Source organism: Charadrius vociferus, unplaced genomic scaffold (assembly GCF_000708025.1).
Source record: "Charadrius vociferus isolate BGI_N301 unplaced genomic scaffold, ASM70802v2 scaffold1416, whole genome shotgun sequence".
Lineage (NCBI taxonomy): Eukaryota > Metazoa > Chordata > Aves > Charadriiformes > Charadriidae > Charadrius > Charadrius vociferus.
The window spans coordinates 30,902-40,328 of NW_009648904.1; positions in this window are offsets into that span (position 1 = coordinate 30,902).

Sequence of the window (9,427 nt, forward strand, 5' to 3'; positions counted from 1 at the left end):
AACTTTAAGGAAACATGGCAGAGAAGCAGAAGGCAGGGCAGTCGTTCTAAAACAGCAACAGGAAATCTGAAGTACTCAAAAACAACTCCACAAAGTGATTTAATGCTAGAGAACTTGCATCCACTAGTTCTTCCTTCCCTATCCTCCTGCAATAATTCGTAGCTTTTCAAGGAATTAAATACTGCTCGATCTGATTAAGTCATTCGTGTTTCGCCAGCTCCACAAATAAGCAGTAACACCAGTATAAGCCAGCTCAGCTCCTCATACTTCCTCCTCAAAACCAACCTGCCATGTCATCATAACCCAGCGCTTTACAGCTGGAGTTACAGTCTGATCCAATGGCTGCTGCCAGGAAGCCACACGATAGTTTCTTTTTTTCAAGTGAACTACTCAAAGAACGCTCCGTATGAGGAGCCGGGGCACTGCAATCCCCTGGTGTCTGGTCACCCGCGAAGACAGATGGGTTTTGCTGCACTTTGAGGGCCAGCAGTAATGAACTAATTAAACCCATCTGCACACAGGAGTTTAGAGAATCACAACCTTTCTATTGAATTACTAAATATGCTATGACCACACATTTCTTCAGTTATAATATGTACATTAACCCAGTGCTTTTCATAACCTTAAAAAAAATTATTTCCAGCAAAGCACAGTAAGAACAGGGAATCTCCCAAGTTTCCAAAACTCTCGAACTTACCCCAGAGCAATTTCTCTTACTTCCTGTTCCTCTCGTGGGCCTCACACACAGGAAACGTTTTACATAAAGCAGCCTTAGCAGGGGATAGTATTTAAAATAACCCAAGAGGAAGAGCTTTTTTATTTGCCAAGAATTATCGATTCTTGGAATATTGTTGGAACCCATTTGATAACAAACACCATATGAAACAAGCAGCAACACTATTTAAGAATTTTTATTCAAGAAATGTGCGACACACTTCCAGTTCACACACACAACCCCTCCACAAATTATCGTATCTTAAGCCTCATTCTCTTCTCCTGTGTCAAACTTAAGTAGGGGATTAAAACTTTTCTCATCTCTGAAAGAACAGGCACCAAAGCCTTTCATAAAAGTTACTTTTTACATGGAGTAACTCCTACGCAATAAGGGGAAAAATTAAGCAGCACCAGTAAAACCTCTAGGTCATTTTCCAAAGCAGCATTTCCCATATGAACTCCTTGCATGTTTGAACAAAGCAACTTATTCAAACGGGATGATTTGAAAAGCACAGCTACGTATCGTTTTAGGCAGGAGGAGCAGACAGAACAAGCCTGTAGCCAGAGAGGCCGCTCACTGCCAGCTAGGCAAAAATGTAAAACCGTTTTCAGAAGCAGCTCTCGAAGTTTCAACAGGAGACAGCTTTCACAGGGCAAACAGATCGTGCACCAAGATCTTCAAACGATAACGCATAATTAAGGCTCATATGCTATACTATAATTTCTACATTAAACCAACTATTTTAGCATACACACTAAAGCAGCTTTTCTAGGGACTACAGTGAAGACAGCTGGAAACGAACTGATTTTTGCCATCAGAATGTATGATCTCACATCCTGAGGATTTTTTTTTTTTTTTAAAAAAAACCACCATTCAACATGATGAGCAAACTTGCTAAAAGCAGAGCAACCTGAACTGCAGCCCGGACCATAAGATGTAATAAAAGACACGATTATCTCTTTTTAAGAGGAAAACACCCCGAGAGAGCACCTTCCCAGGTGTGGAACACTCAGGCGCGGGACTGCGCCCCGATCGCCCGGGGCCCGAAGCCGGGAGGCACTAATTTGGGCTTCCCCTACTCACGGCTCCGGGAAAACACACTGCCCACTCGGAGGCCTTTCGAAGTATGTTAACTACCGCGCTCTAGAAGAAACAAAAATCAGATCACTACAAAAAAAAAAAGAACCAACCAAAAACCAACGCCGTACGAGACAAGAGAAACACGGAGACCTCGCTTCTGACGGAGGTGCCGTGATAAAGCATCACTCCTGAAGCAAACACTTCTGAAGCGAGACACGGGGCGAGGCGGTGATTAAAGAGAAATCAATGCTGCCCAAGATAAAGAGAGCTGCGCCCTGGAAAAACCGGAGGAGTCAAAGAGGGAGGGAGGGAGGGAGTTCTGCCTCGGGGGGTTCGGAGCGGAGAACGGCTCTGCCCCCGCCCCGCGCCCCCGCAGGTAACGCCGCCGGGCGCCCCCCGCAGCTCCGGGACTCGTGCGGGCCGAAAAACTGCTCACAAAAGAGAATCCAGCAAGAAAACACCCTGTGCTCTTGTTGCTGTAATAAAGCATTGGCATTATCCAGCATTATGAGGAGGATCATGTTTACCTTCACTGGAGTATGAAGTGGTTAAGGCTGTAATTCAAGAAAGCAATTGAGCATTTAATGTAAATCCATCATTGTTGTGCACATACTGATGCATGTGTTAAACTTTGACTTTAGTGGGACTTGACCAAGTGTTTGAAGGTCTATATTTATTTAATATCAGCTGATACCCTGAAGACTGTTAGCTGGACTTTATGCTTGGTATGGATAAACACAGGTTTAATGTCAGATGAAAGATGCCCTGCTAATAAGAAAGGTTTTTGTCAGATCAGTCTTTTGACTTTTGTTTTCATGAAGTCTGTTGCAATTCATAGTGCATACTTCTTTTCTTTTGGAAGCAATACGTAAGAATTGAATAATTTAGCTTATAATTTTATGTGGCACCAATATTTTTGAATAGTCAGCAGAATCCTTCCTCAGTTGTTTGGAAGCTTAAGGGGATTAGAAAGTTCTTCCTTAGAGATAAATAAGCTGTCAATTCATGATGAAGAAAATCAAACTTGTACTGTTGATTTTGGCTGTGGTATTTGCAAAAGTATGAGAGAAATTTTTGCCTCCGAGGGTTGGCGCCCTGGCGCCCGTCGCGAAGCCTATTGGCTGCAGGCGAGATGAGGGGCGGTGCAAAGCGCCGGTGCGCGGCGCGATTCGGTAGGCGAAGGGAGGCGGAGGCGGCTGGCCATCTTGAGAGCGGGAAGGATGCCGAAATGCCACACGGATCCGCCATCTTGATTGGGGGCAGGGCATGCGATAAGCGCGTTGGGCGCCATCTTGAATACGGGCAAGGCCGCCAACGTGCACATTGTGTTGTCACCCGCAGCGCGGGCCGGGGCCTGCGGGAGCGGCCCGGCCGCCGCCGCCATGTTGGCTACGGGCAGGGAAGCCGCGCGCCCCTGTCCGGGGCCATCTCGAGTAAGGGAGAGCGGGCGCCTCGCCGAAATTAGGTTAATTATTTGGCGCTGCCAGTCTGGGGACTTTTAGAGGCGCTAGACAGCACTTGGAAGTTGTATTTAAGATACAGGATAAAGTTTGTTTAATTGCAGTTAATGTCTTAAGGATAAAGATTACCCAGTGGGTGAGAGAGAGAGAGAGAGAGAACTTGTGAGGTAAGACGTAACACCTACCTGCTCTGCTCAGGCATCAGGATAATATTTTTCCTAAGTTACAGTCCTGACACCGTTTTCTGACCAAAACAGCCCTTTTTCCAGTCAGGTGGGCCTCAGTGGTTAATTAGATAAGCTTGTTTTGCTCTTAATTTGTGTCATTGCCTGTAGGTCTTACTTCTGCAGAGATTCAGGTAAAATCCACGGATTTCCTATCTTTGGGGATTGTCAAACCTCTGAAAGATTTCCTTTGCAGGTGCTGGGCCATCTATAGTAAATTTAAGCCTACCATACCAAACTTACTTGTGCTAAATACTTGCCGCGGCTCCCTTCGAAGGGGTTGTCGAGCTCGCTCACGTGCCACAAGATGGAGGCCCCTAAAAGAAAAAGATAAGGGGTCCGCGATCGTGCGTCCCGTCCCGCTGCAGACGGCGCCGGGGCAGTGCCGCCGTTCGGCGCAGGAGGAGCGGGGTGGGGGGACCGTCCCCCCGTCCGCCCGCACACTGCGGTTCCCCTCCACTAACACGGTTCTGTGAAGCAGTTTGCTTCCGTAGGTGAAATGCTGCGCGTCTCTGTTTAAATATAGACAATATTTGCTCACTGGGAATTCTACTAGCAATTACTCATTTTCTTTGCCTCACTTGTCATAACCCTATCTGTTGACTGCAGCACAAGAATTAATTGTCCCAGACCTCGCTACAAGTCCCCTGTGTAGCATTGAATCAAATATCAAATGTCCAGTCCACATTGATCTTGGCTTCGTTAGCTGCAGCCCTGTTTTGAGAGTTTCCAGGCAACATAATACCGGTCTTTCTGTAGAACGGATCCCTCGTTCCTCACCAGCACACCCACTTTTGACATTTTTGTGAAAACATTTGTACAATTCTGCCAATCCGCCTCTATTGTCAGTGGTAAACAGCAGAACACTAATATCGATCAGTGGCACTGATGGAAGCACCTGAGCCGTAACACAGCCGTGTCAGGGGTACAGATGTGAAGGTTCAGAAAAAGGTTTAAAAAATGTAGGGTGAATGAAATTTGGAGTCTTATCCTTGGGGAGTGTTTCTGCTTAATGTCAGGTAACTGACAGGTACAGACACGCATTTTATATTCTCATTTCTTTCTGAAGTGCACATGAATATGGGGGGGAGGGGAGTGAAAGCGTCTATTATTTTCTCCCAAACATGTATTACTGTCTTGGTTCCTATGGCCAGATGCCTTATTTTCTCAGAGAGTGGGGCAACACTGGGGTATTTTGGTGGCCAGGACCAGACAACAACTTACTGCCTTGCTCTCGTCACCATTTGTGAAACCCAAGAGCTTCCATTGAGCTTGGATCCTACCAAGAGCTGGTAGCTCTGATTTCCCTGTCTTTGGTTTACTGGGCTCCCCGGCTGTTTGGCCCTTGTTCCAGCAGTGAAGTTTAAAATGGAGGAAAAGTATGTTCTTGTCTATTGCTACAGGCGACTAAAGGCCCCATGTGAAACCAAAGTTATTTTACTAGGTACTGCATATGAAAGGCTCAGCTTTTGCCACAGATAAGAGATTTACAACTTAGATGAGGCAAAGAATGGGAAAATGATGGGATTATGCGATCCACTTTAGAGTGGCTGAGCTGAGAGCCAGAGAGATAAAGTGATTTGATCAAAGCAGAGCAGGAATTTAACTCCCATCTCACAAGCCACAATGCACTTTCTTGAGCTGTGCCTGTTTTAAGATGTATTTCCCATGGAGGTGTTTCACTTCATCTTCTCTTCAGAATAATCTGTTTTATAGACTGTAAGTAAGAAACCCCTCCATACTGGAGGCTGGTATGGAGACAGAATCACTCTTTTTTTTTTAATATGGGATATTTCAGTCCACTTGTAAAGAAGCGTAACCTAAAGAAAGGTACCCTGAAGATGACGCAAAGGCTTTGAAAAAGATTACTGATGCTAGATACTGATCACTATAAGAACAATATCTGATTTTCTAGTGGCTGTTGACATTCGTTTATTGCCTGTGCAGATATCCCAGATGCTTTTCAGATATCTTTGGAAAAGCAAACACAGGTGGATGCCATCAAAGAATTATTACTTTTCAAAGACTTCTTCTGTGCTATTGTGGTCTAGCTTAAAAGACTCTTTTAAGGTTCATGCAGGCTCTCTCAGATTTGCCATAGTTCTAGCAGAAATGCCGATTATGCTACATTTTATCAGACATTTTCCTGTACTATTAACACAATTTTTTAGACAGCATCTTTTCAGATACTGTGGGAGCAAACTGACTAATGATACTATTGGGTATTGCACAGTCTTTCTCTGGGCCAAACAGGAAAATGCATTTAAGAACAAAATAATACTTTATGCAAAAAAACCCCAAACCAACAACAAACCCCAAACAGCTGGGAGAAAGACCTGCCTCTGTCTATCTTTTTGTTTGTTTTGAAAAAGAAACCCACATGAAAATGGCCTTTAAAAAAAAAAAGGAGGGAGAAGGGAAAAAATATGAATCAGCTTCTTTAGTACAATCCAGCAAAACGGTCCCACCCTCCCCCAGCTCCGGTTACTCACTTGCTAGAAAGGCCTTGGCGGGACACACCCAGGTTTTTCTCTTTTTAAGCCCTTCCTGCCTGTGTTATCTCTTTGAATTTAATGTGCCGTGCAGGGAAGAAAAACCCTCTGAAACAAAAAAGACCCTTTTCCTGCCTTTTTTCCTTTGTATTTTTAAAATAGCTCCGAAGCTCGTACTACATAACTGTATTCCTTTGCAAACTAGCAAAGTTTTTTTCCCCCCTTCTTCCTCTTCCACTCCACGTTTCTATCAGTGACTTGAGAACAAGAACCCTCCTAAAATACAGTCTCTGTTCAGGAACCGTAACTACTCTGCCTAATGGCATATCCTAGATTCTGTTCTTAATGACAATTGTTTTCCTGCAAGTTCCCCTCCTCCCCTGTTATTCACAGTACCCTGCAAGGTCCTAAACCACAAAACTCTTTCCTATATAACTTTGCTACCAGTATAGTCCCAAAGAAACCTGGGGGGCAGGGGGTGTTTCAAATACTTTGCTTCTTTTTCTTGCTTTTATTTATTTTAAAACCCTTTCAATTAACACGGCTGTTTTGTTTAAAAGAGTATTTGCAGCTTTAGCAACTTCTTAGGATGCCAGAACATTCTTTTGTGCATCATTCATGATGCCACATCACCGCTCTGGAAATGGTTAGTCTAGAGCTAGCAGAGAGGAGCGAACTCACTGCAGCATTTATCAGTCCGACAAAAAGACACCTACGGCTTCTGATCAGCCAGTCACTTCTCCCATGGCTCAAAACTGCCGAGAGCACTGGTATCTAGAAGATACCAGCTCAGCTCGTACCCAGGGGAAGGGAAAGGAGAGGGACCAGAAGCGCCACGGGCAGAAGCCGTAAGCCGCGCAGGCAGAAAGCTGGGGTTATTGGAGGAGGTGTGGGTACGCGGAGGGTCGCTGGAGAGCTGGCTGTGTTAGTTCCAGCGCTTGGCAGAAGTTCATTTCTTAACTGCAGATTTCTGGTTTTACAAGCAGTATACATCCTTAGCAGGGGGAGTATTTTTTCCACTGGTCCATAAGAGTTTGGCAGCATAAAGTATTATCAAAAAGTGTACCGGTCGGTAATTGATAAATAAATTGGTTTGGAATTGAGCTTATATACCTTGAGTATTAAACAGAATCAGTTTACAGGTTCCCTAAGCTGGATTTTTACGACAGCTGTGCCACCGCAGAGGCCACTTTTTGAGGCCTCCTTTCCAGGGACAAAGTTGAAAAGCATTAGGAACTTTTATTAGTGTTGCTGTTGCACATTCTGATTACGCCTTTTAACAGGACTGTCAAACTATATCTACAGGTATTTTTTGTGCTGCAAGTAGTTACATCAACTCCAAATTTTAAGTATCATCACAACAACTCATACTTTATGTTTCTTCCCTTCTTTCTTATCTGTGACAAAATGAGAGACCTATCTGTATGCACTGAGCAGTTGTTATCAGTCCATGTTATTTCAGAACTTCCCTGTTGGGCTGCTCCTTGCTGAAGCTTTTGGGTGACTCATTTCCTGTGAAGGATGAACCAGCCATTTCCTGGCTATTGAAGACAGGATTTTTTTTATTTTTTTTTTTTCTCCCAGTCTGTGTTGGAGTGCTGCGGATTAATCTATGGTTTGATTATCCCCCCTGCAATTTATACCAGAACTGCAACTCCTCACTGCAGGCCTCTGAGATAACAAACTGTCAGCATGTGTTGCTTAGGGATGGTGCCTTTCTCCTGCTTACCTGGGCCATAGGCTCTGTGATTTTGGGCTGTGGAATTAAAATAATTGCAGCAATGCAGATTTATCAGTGCCGTCCTTCCAGTTATTGCACCTCAATTCTTCTCTTTATTCAAACCATTTCAGCTCATAGGAAATGTTAAAAAAAACCACCATAGGCAAATATAGTGATCTTACAACACATATAAGCCCAGAAATTTTGAATTATCTTAGTAAGTACAACCGAGATTGCATATTGGCATTTGGTAATACCCATATTGGTTTTCGTGTTAGCACCTGGTTGCTAGAGGACTGGGTCGGTTTCTGTATTGATTCTGTGCCCATCATTCCAGCTCTTCCCTCCAACCTGAGATTCAGATTTCCTCAGCCACTATTTATTCGTACTTCACATAACGATTCTTAGTGTTATGGACAGCGTGCTTCAACGCCGCCCAGTTAAAAGATTGTCTGGCCATTGTAGTGCCAGCCTGAGGTATGACAACTCTTGCAAGCAGCTTTTTACTGCTTTTTTTTTTAAATTACTCTTTTAATCTCATTTCCCATCATTTCATTTGAATATTTAGATTCATTAGCCTGTCATACATCTGTAATGTTTGGGAAGAAACCCCACACAATAGGGATACTGCCTCTTGAGTCTGAATGTAGCACATGTTGTAGGGATGATCACTGAATAATTCATACCCGTAATGATTTATTCATGCCCAAAAGCTGGATACCTCCTCTGTGACTTTCCATTATCTCAGAGAGAATGCAGGTTCCTATTCAGCTGTACTCATCCCGGAGCACCAGTGGCAGCGCCTGCCTTGGCGCAGGGCGCAGGGGGTCTGGGGCACGGAAGTCGGGTGTGCGTGAGAAACCACTCCCCCATGATTCTTCTGAAACATTTCTGCTCTACAGCGAAGGGGAAACTCTTGCCATTCCCATGCCATATATATCGCCCTTGACACGGAAGCTGAAACGCGGGTACATTTTTTTGCAAATTTTTCGGAAAGGAAGGTGGGTGAGCCGGCCCATTAAGCTCTTTTCCACCACTACACACGTAAAGTGAGATGCTGCAGTCACGATGCAGGATGTTGTGAGCGTGGAAAACAGGCAAACAGGCCACGACTCCGTGATTTGATACCGTAGAGCTGATCTTATTCTCCATGAGAAATTTCAGTTTTGTTTTCCATTGCAAAGTTACAGATTCTGAGACAATTGATATAAACAGCAAGATTGTTTCCTGCCCTCTCAGGAAACCTTGCAGGAAAGCCTGGACAAATAGCAGCAGTTCAGGCTAATCTCTTTCCTGCCTAATGTGGGCTATCAAAAAATATGCCTCTTACAAATAAAAGTTTGTAAGACCACGACCTCAGTCTCCTGACCTAGGTGAAGGTTTTGCAAGACAGTCAAATTCCATCTGTCTAGAAAGTATGAAAGATGATTCTGTGTTTCAGCAAAGTCTCCAGACCCACAGGCAACACTACCCCTAGCTGGCTGGTATGAAATTTCCTAATTGTTTATCCTGTAATCCTGACTTCTTTTGTCCTTGGAATAGGCTCTACATCAGCATAATTAAAAATGTCAAACATGCTTGAGAAACTCTCCAAGTTGCTAAAAATGAATGTGAATTTCCTCCCCACAACCTCGCTTCATCTTTCCCTTACTCTGGCCTCAGCTTTACAAAGTGGTCTGTTTCCAGCCCTTCAGCATAGTTTGCATTCCACTGCCAAGAATGAACATTTATTTATA